General features: G+C 49.4%; 1 protein-coding gene across 3 annotated transcripts in view; it reads left to right on the forward strand.

Moving 5' to 3' along the window:
* The window catches only part of LOC144156277 (uncharacterized), a 160853-nt gene that overhangs the window by 72612 nt on the left and 73019 nt on the right, over positions 1-15222 (forward strand). For all 3 annotated transcript variants that reach the window (XM_077688214.1, XM_077688212.1, XM_077688213.1), the window contains one exon: positions 5289-5415. The gene's annotated coding sequence lies outside the window, so the exon portion shown is untranslated. The remainder of the gene's footprint in view (positions 1-5288; positions 5416-15222) is intronic.

Consider the following 15222-nt stretch of genomic DNA (forward strand, 5'->3'; position numbering starts at 1 on the left):
TTGCAGTGCTTCTGTTCTTGTCTCTAATCGTTTTTACTGCAATGTTTGATGTGCATTTGTTTCTATTGCTACAAATGGATGTATATTTGTGTGTGTATGTATATACATATATGTATTGCTTTCTGCCTGTTTTTGCTCATTTTCTTCTGATGTATTGTTTACGTGTTGCCTACTCTAACGCTGTTCTGTTGCGCACCTTCTCACAGGAGGTCCCCCCGACAGTTTTGCAACTACGGGACCTCCTTCTGTATTACTACTTGCACGCTCTTTTAAAACGTCAAAATAAACTTCAACTTCAACTTCAACTTCAACATTAGCTGAGTGGGCTGCCTCCAGTTCAGGTAACAATTCGGTGGGAATACATGGTTTTTGGAACCTGCAAAAGCGTGGCACATAAGCGGAATATTTCACTGCAAAACTTGGTGCAAGAAAACACCTTATAAACGTTTTCAGTAAACAAGAAATGCAGTGTTTATACATAATGCATGTGTTTTTACACAAAAAAGTACCTATGATAATATAATAAACAAATAAAAATTGTGTGTTGCAGCACACCGAAGTGTGCCATAGAGGAACGCTCCGAATCAATTTCGACCTCATGGGGTAAAAATTGCTCGATGGCAGATGTGTAACTCGCGAATATCTTTTTTTTACTTTTGGATTGATATCTGTGATATCACGGAGGGTATCATTGCAACATATGTGAAGGAATTCCCGAACACACAATTTTAAAAATAAAACTTCTTACATGAACTACTACCGAGTGAACGCTCACCTATTAAAGTATTACTGAAGCGCTTTTAAAACCGCGTAAAATTCTACTTTTTACATTTATGACATTGGTCAGTTTATGCCTATAAACTTTTTTTCGGCATTTTTTAGCTTGGGGGAGCGGTAATCGTCGATAAAGTTGACTCTACGCCCCGCCCACTGCTCCTTCCCGCATCGCCGGAAGAGCGAGAAACCGAGAGGCAGCGACCGGAAGTAGCCTCATATTCGAAAGACGGCCAGCGACGTGCGCCGCCGCTTCGCGCGTGCCAGTTTTCTGGGCGAAGTTCCGAATTAGGCAGGCGTGTAATCTGCACTTTATTAATCTTTATTGTCCAGAGTTGCTTCCGCGTCGATTTTTAACTGTAATGCTACTGTGTTTTTAGAGATTCCCTAAAGCGACTCCTAGATACCAGAGATTTCCTACCCAAGCCCCTGTGGCTACTACATTGCGTTCACGAGTAGTCAAGGCCAGCCGTGTCATCGGGATCTCTGTGCTTCATACGCGAAGCGACGGGCTCAAATAAATACGGAGGTACCTGAAGTTCGTGATCCATTATTATAAGAAAATTAGAAAATTTTTGGGACCGCAGCGCTCTGGGTTTCCCAAACTTCTTGCTCGTTTTCCCGATCAGCGTTGCTGGCTATGACGACAGCTTAGCTGAGTAGGCAGCTTTTAAGCATAAATTAAGCAAGCTGTAAAGCATGAAGCGTTTTCTACGCGCGGAATTGCTGCGCACACTCGCCGGTAGTGCATGCCCGTACGGCCCCCGAAACGGATCGAACCACGCAGGCCGCCACAGCAACCGCTCTTTACTGCTGTCCAGAATCAAGGCCGTCGCGAAAGGCAGGGTAAACGTGCAAGGGAGTGGATGATAGTGCGGTGAACAATTGTGCTAGGCATTGTAATCACCACGGTGATTTTGAAAGAGGTGATCGAATTTGTATCGCGATGCGAAGCGCCGACCGGTCGCGGAGGCTCGTTGACGGCAGCAAATGAACCTGGCCGAGCACGAAATGCGGTGAGAGGCCGATGAATGGCGCTACCTGCGCGCAAGAATGACCACAGCACCGATAGCCAGAATGACTATCAACGTGAAAATAAGGTTCCACGTGCGAGAAAGGAGATGATAGCGTTCTGAATTACTGTGTTAAGGACAACCATTCGCAATTGCAGAGATAGTGGCGACCAAGCATCTGCCTTGGTGCTAAGCCTAAAGTTCCCAACATCCGAGGCGATCCGTGCAACCCAAGTCGGCTGCAGAGCTGTTGGGGAAGGCGTGCTTCTGAAGCTCGTCGCGGACCAGCGTACTGCGTTTGGGTTCCTCTGCCTTTGGACCCGCCGCGGTGGCTCAGTGGCTAAGGCGTTGCGCTGCTGAGCACGAGGTCGCGGGTTCGATTCCCGGCCGCGGCGGCCGCTTTTCTGATGGAGGCGAAAAGCAAAAAACGCCCGTGTGTACGAGATTTCGGCGCACGTTAAAGATCCCCAGGTGGTCAAAATTAATCCGGAGCCCTCCACTACGGCGCGCCTCATCGCCTGCGTTGCGTCGGCGCGTTAAACCACACAATCAATCAAATCAATCCTCTACCTTTGGGGGGCCACCAACGTTCGGTTCCCCTATTCTAAAACTGCGTATGTGCAGCGATGCCAGATTCCTCTGACCGTCCACCCAGCGACCCGGCACGAGCGCCTACCTCCGCGTGACGCGGCGACCGGCGGCGGCCGCATCACTAGCTGCTGCCTGCGCGCATCGCAGGTAGCTGCACAGAGCTTCTTACCGCCTGTCCGACTGTAAAAACAAAGTTACACATTCGAGGGAGGGGATGATGGCGTGTTGAAAAATTGTGCTAGGAATTGTGACTAGCGCTGGTAGGGAAAGCGGCGAACCAATATCTGTACAACTTTCCTGCACCCGAGTCGGCCATGAGCCCTTGAGGGAGAACCCGTTTTCAAAGCTCGCCGCGAAAGAACTTGTTGCGTTTATACTTCCCTCAGCTCTCCTATTCCAAGCAAATATTGTGTGAGCCTTCCATTCACCAGAGGACCTTCTGGCCCGTATCTGAACGGGAACAGAATGAGCTATTCAGGCGGAGCGGTCACTACAGCTCCGGCACTTCCTGATATGACATCTGCCGCCGGCCAATCGCGAAAGGCAGCCAGGTCTCTGACCGCGCTTTGGGCAGGCGTCCTTTGTTTCGACGCAAAAATTTGGTTTGGGTGTATTTACACATAAAATAAACATGTTTTTCGAATTCAGCGCCAAGAAAACCTTAATGTAATGCCCCCAACCAAATTTTTTAAATGCGGAGCATTTCTTAGGCTCGCCAACTCCTCCGTCCATAGGCCTCCGCAGCTCATGACGTCACGTCGAGGCGCAGGTGCGCGCCTCTCCCCCGTACCCTCCTCGCTCTCAACAACAGCTGCGGAGGTGCGACAGGGGCGCGTCTGCGCGCGCATGCGCCGTAGCTGCCCCGTGCGCCTCGTCGCTCTCAACAACAGCTACGGCGATGCGGGGGGAACGCGTCGGCGCGCGCATGCGCACCGCCCCGTGCACTCCGTAGCGCTCAGCAGCAACAGCGGCAGGTGTACACGTGATAGCGGCGTGCTAGCGGCGTGCTAGCGGCGTGACAGCTGCGTGACAACAGCGTGGTGGGGGCGTGGAAAGGTCGCGCGCTTGTGTACGGAAGTGCGCGCATGCGCGTCTCTCCCCCATACTCCTCTCCCTCGACAGCGCGCGCAGTGTATATAAGCGGCGGAGCGCGCGTTCGAACTTCAGTCAAGTGCGTCTTTGCTTGCCTTTCGTTTGGCTCCAGATGAATTATAAGCGATGGAAGCAACAGTACCGTCAACAAGTAGTGCGACACAATGCAACAGCAGCGTCACTCTACTCTTTGAAGGCAACGTTACCCCACCGTACATGGGGACCCGCCACGGCCTGCACTGCGTCTCCACCAGCAACAACAACAAGCAACCCACCACCATCCATGGCAGTTGCATCGACCTCATCTTCACCAGTTACTCCAACGCACGGCCGCTGCTCAAAGATCCCTTGACAGTCCACTTTAGCGACCATAAAGCAGTCGTTCTCTCCGACCAATACAACGACAGCACCAAGGAATAAAAGAAAATAATGATGACAATACCTTCACCTGTCCTTCCTGTGTCCGAAAATCACGAAACATTAAATAAGAATAATAAAGACGAAAGAAATAATTAAGCATTCCAAACCCTCCCCACATGCAAACAGTAACCACAAACTACCCAATTACGCAACTTTCACGCAATACAACCACTCCTATGCACACGCATTTACTCGAGTTCCCCCCGTGGGAAGATGCGGGCGGGCGGCTTTTTTTGAAAAGTTCTTCACCAGCCCTTTAAGGGTACGTTGGCAAGAAGGCCAATGAGTGTTTCTCTACAGTTGGGACTGCATTGGATTGTGAAATGCATCTTGGGCATTGGTGCCAATTTTGAGCAGGCCGTCTGAAAGAGGGGCACAAGGAGTGTTTGCATTCTATGATATAGCTTAGCAGCCCCTTTATGTGTATCCACAAGGCTTGTGAATGCTACCGAATGGTTTCAAGTAGAGAAGTGTGGAGCACTACAGCGGCTCAAGCATGTGCAAAAATCTGAACTCAGCCGTAAATGCTTGGTATTCCTTTTTAAGAAGAAATCGTTATCTCAACGTACAATTCTTTAATTCTTGAGTCGTGAAGCTTGACTGTGGCCAGAAACCTTGCTGAGTTAGAGCTTTGTTTTTCTTTCTACATATTTGTAGTGTTTCCACTGTGTTCTCTCCGGTTGCTAAGCAGATTTTTCTATCACTGCGAACAGCAATAAACATTCCTGTAGCTACACAGCGATTGCTTTGTTTTCTTTTCCATCCACATCCTTTCACTACATACTATACCAGTACGTAACCCTCCAGTCCAAGCTGAAGCTTCTCTAAAATACTTTACAAAATAACAGTTTTCAAAGGCTTCTTGCTTCATAGATGAATGGCACTGAATTATGGCACTGAACGAAACATTTAGCTCTAAAAATGTCCCCGCTTCAAAAAGTGATATTCATCACACTCTGCCCCGCCGTGCCCGCACTGAACCTGTGACTGCACTTGGCAGCGGCTAGAATGGTGACGTAGCAGCACCACCCCAATAATACGGCACAAGGACACAGCTTGCTAAGAAAATGTTTTTATTTTAAATATCTTGCACCGCACAGTCGGCCACGAACTCTACATGAATTACCCAAAACGTGGCCTGTGACTCCACTAGCACTACGAAGTAGTCATCGAGTGCAAGATAATGCTCTCGACCGACGGTCGAACAGTCTACCGACGACTGGTCGAGTAGGCCCATAGGCCTATTCTTCCAGGAGGAAGTTTGTTGAAGGTTCCTGTTCGGGCAAAGAGTATTTGTCGACGAGCGAAAGAGGGTGTACGGACCACCTTTCAGGATTAGCAGTAGCGACGAGTTTTGGATGCGGCGCTAACATATTCTGTTCCCTCTTTCTGCAACAGGTCCCGATTTCTGCAACCGCCGACAGCCTTTCCGCCCTCCGCCAACAGGCGTCCCACCTCATCTGAACAAGGAGGTGGTTATCATCGGTTTTGCTGGTGGCCTGTGACGTGGCTGCAGGGCAAAGCGGTGAGCACACGAGCATCGCTCGCTCGGCGTTGGGCAGGAGGGACGAGCCACTGGTATTTGATTCCTGCTTTTTCAATAGGTTAGCTGGGCCGAATGTGCATCGTGTTTGGCTCGTCACTGCTTCTAAGTCCCTTTGATGGCACGTTTGGCCTTCCTGTTCTTCCTGCCTTATTTTCTGCCATGTCACGGTAAAGACGTTACCACATTAAAAGAACTGAGAGCGGGCAAGCTTAAGCAAGAACTCAGGCAAGAAATTTTTGGAATCCCTCTAAAAAGATTTTTGGGTTGAAATTTGGGAACTGAAGAAGGAAAAAATGGCTGCAAGCACTGGGTTTGCCCATGAATACATTTTGGCACTGGAATTCAGTCTCAGCGCTAAGACTGACAAAAAAGTTAACTGACTGCTATAAACAAAGCACTTTGTATTGAATGCGCTACATTAAAAACCAAAGTAAATGATTCCCGGAAAACGCACGCAGACCGAATTCAAAGGAGAAAATTGGCCGCGTATCTGCTTGCTTTACTGCAAATGTCAAAAAACGATACAGAAATCCCTCATTAACTCGAAGTCGTAAATTCCGCCGAAAAGTTTGAGAAAAGCGGAGTTTCGAGTTTAGCGAAATGTCGAAAATGTGTGATCAGGTCCCTGAAATCAGCGCTAATGCTGGTAATAAGTGCTCTACTGCACAGGGGAGCTTTCGCTTTAAAGGCAAAACACTTCGCAGGCAAAACATTTTGAAATTTCGGATGAAAGAACTTCGTGGTGCGCGCGTCTCTCGCGATAGCGTCAAGTCCCCAAAAAGCGTTCTATAGCTGCTCCAAGGATCGAATCAACTGTTGGTCGCCACGACTACATTCTACCTTGTTGCTAAGCAGGAGAATTGCCAACAAAGATGCTGCACCTGCTTCGCAACAAGGTAGAATGTAGCCTCAAGAAGTACCTACAATGACAGAAAGTTTCTGTCATTGTAGGCCCTTCTCGAGGATCCTGTTCATCCTCATGATCAGCTGCATCGTCCACAGCTCTATCAACAATGCAGGCGTCGGACAGCATTCCGGCAACGGGAACATCGGCCTCGTACAGCGGAAATTAGCCGTTCACGACCGCGTTCGGCACTTAGGGGAGAGAAGCGCTAGAATGGAGAATTTATTAGCTGTCTGTAGCGGACTTTGTCTTGTGTCCCTTCTGTCAACATTTCGAGATATCCGCGGTCCCCAGAAGAAACGTTTCGAAATAAAGGGAAGAAATACATGGCGCCCATGGGAGCTAAATGCGCGGCAAAAAAGAATTTCGACTTGCCCGATATTTCCAGATATCTTACTTTGAGTTAACGAGGGATAACTGTAGTCTTCTGCCGCCCCTTTCACGTAACTCCTTTCTCGCTCGGTGCTCTTACCCCTCGCGCTGCTCTTTTATGTCGCCCCTCTCGGAATGGATAGAAAAGAGGTTTGTTTAATGCAGAGTGTCGAACCGAAAAAAATACGGGTTCGGTTACGAACCGTAACCGAACCCTACCTTCTTGTTCGGGTGAATTCATTTCGTTCCGGTTCAGTTCCGGTTCGACAAATCATGGGGCCGAACCGGTTCGCGAACCGGCTGGGAAGCTTGAACCGGCTCGCGAACCGGTTTGATGCATTGAGTTATCAGCGAAGGGAGAGAAAAGGTTTTTTAAAGGAGTACTGACACGAAATTTCTCGCTTTCAGTTTTTATGCTGTAAAGAATACCTATTGGCCCAGTAATTACGAAAATCGAACCGAAAGCTGTCAGCCGCCAACACAGAATTAATTATAGCACGTTTATTGCAACCAATTTCAAATTTGGTCGCCGCGCGGGGAAATGGCCGTTCGAAGGCCAGCCTGCAAGCGGGCCAGCCTTACGTCACGGTCTCACCCGTGACGTCAGGGACGTTTTAAGTGCGATGCACTTTATAAGCGACCCCAAACCATCCACCGCCGGCGGCGGCGGCGTCCGCAGCCCTGCTCTCCCTAGCAACGGCGCAGAGCGGAGAGGAGCGTCGGTAGCAACGGCGCAGTGACGTCACTCACCACGTGACGCCACGCCCTCACCGCTCCCTCGCGGCGCGGCGGTGTGCGCCGCGCGCATCCCTCTCCTCACCCGCGCCGTGACGTCACGCACCACCTCCTCTCCCGGCAGCTGCCGTGCGCCGCTGCGCGCGTCCCCCTCCCCCTTCGCTCGCTCCTCCTCTCTCCTCGCTGGCTGCAGCTGCGCGCGCACCCCTCTCTCTCGCGCGCCCGCCTCCTCTCTCAGCCACCTGGCTTGGCGCGCTCAGCGCGGCGTACCCCCCTTTATATGCAGCGATAAACCGCCAGACCTCCGTGGGTCGGCTCGCGCGCGCTCTCTCGCTACAGTCTCCTGCTCGCTCTGCTCCAGTTTAGACCGTTCGCTGGCTGGGCGCCTCTCAAGGCGATGTCAGAATTACTACGCCGTGTACTCTCGGCGCAAGAAATGCATTCGCACTTCCTCACGATTCCCTTCGGGGAGGTGGGGGCAATTTTTTCTTTCCTCCATGCGTTCGCCGCATCGTCGGATACAATTACACATGGTCCGCACGCGCCCGCGCAGTCGACATGTCGTCTGAATCGTCAGACTCGGATGAGTGGCTGCCACCCGACAGACAGAAAAACTTTATTTGGCCAGGCAATTAGGCCGGCGATGTCTTCGCCGTCGTCCGTTTTTTAATATCACTGCGGCTCGAACCGGCGCAGACCGTGATAGCAACAGCTTGTCGCCAGTCTTCTAATCAATCTGATCGCGAAAAAGGAGTTCCACATGCGAGAAAGTAGATGTTAGTGTGTTGAAAAATTGTGCTAGGGGTTGTTATCAGCGCTGAATTTAAAAGTGGCGTTCAGATATTTGCCGCGATGGTAAGCCTACGCTGACCGGAAGCGGAGGTTCGGCGCTCCGACCTAGCACTGCCGGCACCGCAGTGCGTCGAGCGGCCTAAAGATGGCGCCACCTGCGCGCTAGAATCAAAACAGGCCGCGGCAAATGTCTTGGTCACCGATCGCTGAAACGGAAATTATTGCCAAAATATAGCTCCATATGCGAAAAAGGGGATGATAGTGTGTTGAAAAGTTGTGTAAGGGATGGTCATTCGCAGTTGTACAGATACCAGCGATCAAATAGTCGCCACGATACTAGGGGTGCGTTCCAATTTACCGTTTAGACAGCTTCGTTGCCGTCTTCGCGAACAGTACGCCATGTTAAGCACCGTTCCAATTCGAACGAAGCATTCAACGAAGACTGCTTCAAGGAGACAGCATCGAAGTCAGCAACGATGCAGGCTACCTTCCTGTCTAAACTAATAAGTGCCGCCAGCGCCACCTTTTTGCGTATTAATGTTAAAACAAAAGCATTTGTTCCTTTATTTAAATATTTAGTATAAGTTACTAATGATGAAGATGACTTTGTTTAATTTTTTAATTACGTAACATTTGTAATAACAACGGTAATAAAAGTTACGAAACTTGCGGCTTGCGCAACTCAACATGTCTGCTATGACGTTGTGGTCTGCGCTGGTGTCGCGCTTGCGACCGCGGCGCCGTTCCAATTTTATTCCTTTAGACGTCTAGTTAGACTGCTTCGTAGGCTGTCGACGAAGCTGTCCGCGAATTGGAACGCAGCCTAAGCCTATAGTTCCCAACACCCAATGTGACCTGTGCAACCCCGAGCCCGCTGGCTTGGGCGACAGTTCTTGCGGCCGCCGCCGCGCACGAACTCAGTCCACGTTTAGCGCTGCATGTCGGCGCGTGGAAAATAATGCATCTTGGCGTCGTCGTCGATTTGCTCGGACAGGCTTCCACGAGCAGTACTTCGCATACCGCGAGCTTGCCATAGCACAACTTGGGCGAGCTCGGCGACGCGCACCGCCGCGTCGCCGTGGTGCCCGTCGACATCGCGCACCGCGCGGTGCCGGCACCGCGCAGTTTTCGGCCCCAGTGCAAGGGAACACCATGCGCCGGCCACGAACTGAAGAGCAAAGACGTCGAACACGCAACGTTTACAAGCATTGCTCACACAGCTACGCCCACGTCTCCTGCCCAAACGAATACCACCGACAACAGTAACGCAGGATATCGTTTCCGGTTCCTAAAACGACTATATGACGTCACCCTGAACCGGCCAGACACGCACGCCGATGTTTCGTCACGCCGAAAGCGATTTCGCTAGTGCTGCCGATTTTGAATGAAACCAGGCGCAAACGTAACAGGACGCAGAAAGGAGTACACAGGACAAGCGCTGGTCTAACAACTGAAAAATTTATTAGGCAGAAAAGAAATATATAGGCAGAAGATACCACGCCCCCAAACACCAAAAAAACAAACAAAAAACAAAAAACCGCAGAACACTGCGCAAACAAGATGAAACATTGCATGCCAAAATGGAAAAAACAAACATGCGCCAAAATCAACTCACGAGCCCCTGAGATACATGATCTCTTTTGCCTGAAGCATTACACTTGCTTGGCTAACGCACTTATCTTTCCTATCATCAATGTGGTACGCCTCAACGATTTCCCGTGTTATCTGGCGATTATGCTTGAACAAAATGACCGTCTCAGAAAAATTGGGAGTGCAGCCACATTTCTTGCAGTGAGAAGACAAATGCGACGAGGCTGCCCCTTTCAATGATAACTGATGCTCACGTAAACGCACATTCAGGCACCGTCCAGTTTGTCCCACGTACGTGCGCCAACACGGGAATAGGGGAATACTGTAAACGACACCCATAGCGCATGACACATAGCGGTTATCATGTTTAACCTTACATCCTACACTTTGTCTGCCATGACCGCCGCTTGCCCTACTAGCAACTCTGGCAACTCTTGCTATAACCGCCCGCAATAAACTACGCTCTATTTGTGCCAGAGTTGCTAGTAGGGCAAGCGGCGGTCATGGCAGACAAAGTGTAGGATGTAAGGTTAAACATGATAACCGCTATGTGTCATGCGCTATGGGTGTCGTTTACAGTATTCCCCTATTCCCGTGTTGGCGCACGTACGTGGGACAAACTGGACGGTGCCTGAATGTGCGTTTACGTGAGCATCAGTTATCATTGAAAGGGGCAGCCTCGTCGCATTTGTCTTCTCACTGCAAGAAATGTGGCTGCACTCCCAATTTTTCTGAGACGGTCATTTTGTTCAAGCATAATCGCCAGATAACACGGGAAATCGTTGAGGCGTACCACATTGATGATAGGAAAGATAAGTGCGTTAGCCAAGCAAGTGTAATGCTTCAGGCAAAAGAGATCATGTATCTCAGGGGCTCGTGAGTTGATTTTGGCGCATGTTTGTTTTTTCCATTTTGGCATGCAATGTTTCATCTTGTTTGCGCAGTGTTCTGCGGTTTTTTGTTTTTTGTTTGTTTTTTTGGTGTTTGGGGGCGTGGTATCTTCTGCCTATATATTTCTTTTCTGCCTAATAAATTTTTCAGTTGTTAGACCAGCGCTTGTCCTGTGTACTCCTTTCTGCGTCCTGTTACGTTTGCGCCTGGTTTCATTCAAGATGCATTTCCAACTCGCCCAGCTTGCAACTCTTCTGCCGATTTGTGGAAGCTCGTGGCCTGGACAATCAAAATCGATTTTAGTTGTGATTCCGGCCTCGGATCGCTGCAAAAATTTCTGTGAGGCATCTGTACAAACTACTGATGCCAATTATATCATTTTTAGGCGTCAAAATTTGGTGTCAGTACTCCTTTAAAGCGACCATAAGCACAAAATACAAACAAAAATTCAAAATACTGCTTCATCACAATAACAGTGGTGCGTTTTCAAACGCAAGCTTTAACCGATTGGGCCACATATAAGGTATTTAAACAAAGGCAAAATTGGCGATTTACCAGCACTTTTCTCGACCAGCCCTTATGTCGTCCTCGGGACGACATAAGGGCCGGAGTATTTTCGAGAGAGATGGGACAAGTGTATCTCCTCGATATTTTTATTTCGACGAAAAATTTATATATATATATATATATATATATATATATATATATATATATATATATATATATATATATATATATATATATATATATATATATATATGTATATATGGCATGCTGGCGATGGGGCCAAAGGCGTGGTGAACTCAAAGTAAGAAACCTCGGTAACAGCTACAGCGGAGGATTTATTTCGACGTTTCGACTTCGAGACAAGTCTTCTACGGGAATGATGGCTTCAGTCGCTTCGGAAGAGAGCATACATGTCGAAAGTGGAAAGCGGTATTACGAATGGCCAACGATACCACACACAAACATACGTGAATAACACAAACACGAAGCGGGAATCTTCCTTATTAGAAGAATTAACAAAAAATGAACAACGAAGAGAGAGACGCCAAGATAGTTGGGGGGAAAAAAAGGAAGAAAGGGAGAAGAAAGAGCACTGATTAGGAATTCGAGTGGTGTCGGAAACTCGAAAAGCTCAACAGCGTCCGAAAGTGGGGTTGTAGAACAAAGGAGAGAAGGCAATATATATTCCGCCGCTAGCCGTCACTATGCAAACACCCAGACGCTCGGAGGGATCGCGTTTCGGTTGATTGAAAGCGAGTGTCCCGCCATATGTTCGGAAAGTGCGAACAAGGCATTTTACAACCCGTTTATGGGCCCGTTCCCGGAGCTGAGGCAATTAAAGGACGTTTTGTGGTCGTGCAGAAGGAAATGGTCCGCTACCATTCCACCGTTCCCCCGCCGGACGGACGCCTTCCGAGAACGGGGCGCTAGGCCGAGTTTTCACGTCTTTGTTAAGAGCTGCCACTTTGCAGCTCAGCGACAACCCGTGCGTCGTCGGTGTCTCCCCTCCGCTGAGTGGGGGATGAGGGGGGGGGGGGGGAGTTAAACCAGAACGCATGCTGCTCAAAGGGATGGAGGGGAAAACGGAGAAAATAAACCCCGATGGTTCGGTAGCCGGGCTTAGAAGACGACTGTAGGTGCAAGGGAGGGAAAAAATTCCCGCGCCTTCCCGCGAGGGGAACACGAGTAAATGCAGAGCATTGAGGGTCGTTAACACCGCGTAAAGTCGCGGTAGGGTGGGTAGTTGGGTCGTAGTTGCATTGGTGTTGGTTTGGGGTAGAGAGAGGAGAGTAAAGTCGCGTTAGGGTGGAGCGAGCGTCAACCAAGGAAGGAAGGAACAACGCAGTGACGGAAGCACAAGCGACCGCTAGCCGCTTTATATTTGCAGCGCGCGCAGTAGAGGGAGAGCGGTACGGGAGGTAGAGCGCGCATGCGCAAGCAGCGCGCGCCCTTCCACGCCCCACCGCGCTGCTATCACGCACCTGTTACGCCGAGACCGCGACGGAGCGAACGGGCTGACTACGACGCATGCGCGCGCCAGCTGCTGTTGAGAGAGAGGAGAGAAGGAGGAGAGGCGCACCTGCTGCGGACGCGGAGCTGTGGACGCCGCCCGACGCAGGAAGAGGCGAGGCTAAGAAATGCTCTGCATTTAAAAATAGATTTGCAAGGCGTCAAAAATGTAACCAGTCCGCGGGGGCGAATAGTGATAACAGCGGCAAAGATATGTACGCTCGAGGCATAACGCAGACCCCAGAATTGTATTGCTTATTTTCCGGGTTATGCGCAATATCCAAACGTTCAAATCTCCCAATCAATTTTCGAACACATGTTTTGGGGAGAAGGTAAACAGAAGTTATTGCTGAAACAGCACCGGCACTAAGCAACATTACTTAATTGTAAAATTGTGACGGAGAACTAGAAAAGGTTTCCAAGTTATAACACAATATTATAAAAGAGAGAGTAAAAAAAAACGAGAAAAGGATAGGAGTGAACACGAAGAGCGGAAAAGGAGAAAAGGAAGAAAAACGAAAACAAAAACGGAAATACATCAGCAAAGTGGGAAAAATCCACTGAACAAACGCTCACGCGCATGTGATTTCGAGAATTCGGTTCCGGCTACATACACAGCGCCACTGATACGGTTAGGTAGATGACAATGTTTTAATCGCTGCAAGTGTGCCTGGTTCCTCATTTATACTTTTTTTGATTGTATTGAATCGGTATATGAGGTATGATTCACGTTGTTCTCGTTCCCGGTTTGACCTGAACCCCGTCTCTAAGAGCGTGACGCTTAGTTTATCGAAAGAATGATCTGGAACGCTGAGGTGTCTGGAGAGGGAGGGGCAGGGTCGGGCGCGTTTTGGCGTGGGCTTTGTGATTATTGAACCGGAGCCTGAAAGAGGTCCCTGTTTGCCCTATATATTGCATTCCAAACACATTGCATTCAATCAAATAAATCACATTGGAAGTGTCACACGTCATGTTCCCGCGAATTTTTATAGAGTACTCTGAGTTGGAGCTTTGAGCAGTGCTTGTCTGTTGCATTGTTTTGCAGACAAGGCACCGCGGTTTCAGGCATGGCCGGCATTCATTATGCGGGGACAATGAATTTGGCCTTGCGTTCTCGAGTGTGTCTTTGAGGTTCCGGGATCGTCGGTAGACGCCTGGAGCGGACGGAAACCCCCGTTTGAGGCGTTCACTTTGTTCGAGAATGTTGTAGTGCCGCTTCAAGATGTTTTTTACGTTAGGAAAGTTGGTGCTGTACGTTAAGGATAGGTCTGTTCGTTGGAGGTCACGTTGTGGGGGACGGTTCGCAATTAGGTCCACGCGGTTGATTGCTTCGGCCTTTTTTATGGCGTCATCAGTTACACGCGCTGGGTACCCCTGCCCCTCCAGCATGGTTTTAAATATTTGGCGTTGGTAGTGAAATCTTGCGCTTTTGAGCAGATTCGTTTAAAACGGTGGGCCTGGCTATAAGGAATGCTATTTTTACAGTGACGTGGGTGGTCGCTTTGGTAGTGCAGATATTGCTGGCGATCCGTTTGCTTCCGATACAGCTTTGTCGTGAGTTCACGGTCCTCAATTTTCACGGTCACATCCAGGGAGTTAATGCTCTCTTGAGAGTAGGTGTGAGTAAAATTGATGCTCGGGTGTGCAGAATTGTAACAGTCGATGAAGTGGAGGAGCTCATCCTCGTTGTAGGTTCACATAAAAAAGATATCGTCAATGTACCTTTTGTACAGGAGGGGTTTTAAGTGGGATTCAGACAGGAATGTGGCCTCTAACTTCCCCATAAACAGATTGGCGTAGCTTGGTGCCATCTTGGTTCCCATGGCTACCACGCGCGGCCTGCGGCGGCCGCACCAACTAAAGGCTGTGACGACGGGAGGAGATGCCCCGTGATTGGACGGTGTCCAAGATTAGCATTCAAACAAGTTTCGGTTTCGGTTCTGTAAAACAACATGCTTTACATCCGACGGCATCGGTGGATGGACATTCTCGATATCTCAGTAATCGTCGTACCACGCTTCTGCCATGTTGTCGGATCTAAAATGCCTAAGATAAGCCTCCCAGAATGTCTTTTAATCGTAGCAATCACTAGCCGAGGCCTTCGCAGTGGATGAACGCCCTCAGCGTCACCGCAGACGCTCAAATGCCATGCGCTTTTCCCCATATTTGGAGCTTGCCTCACTCATGCCTGTATCTTAAAAAGCGTGTTGGGAGCAGGTCAAGGGTCTGTTGATTCTGGCCTGTGCCCACTACCCGCAAGCAGTCGGTGCTTATGGTAACAGCACGCCAATGAGAACTCGCTAGCGCGTCAGTGTCAGCCTGCGCACGTTCCGTGAACTTAGTTCGTGGAGCAGGTAACGTTACGGCCCAAAAATGGTGAACTCAGTATAGAAAACATCGACCGAAAATGAAAAAGTCAACTTACAAACAAAAAAGTTCTCCCGGGGATTCGAACTTGATACTTGCAAAATTCATACCCCTGGCGC

The sequence above is a fragment of the Haemaphysalis longicornis genome, unplaced genomic scaffold, assembly GCF_048455015.1.
Source record: "Haemaphysalis longicornis isolate Haplotype H1 unplaced genomic scaffold, Haemaphysalis longicornis Haplotype H1 scaffold_1, whole genome shotgun sequence".
Lineage (NCBI taxonomy): Eukaryota > Metazoa > Arthropoda > Arachnida > Ixodida > Ixodidae > Haemaphysalis > Haemaphysalis longicornis.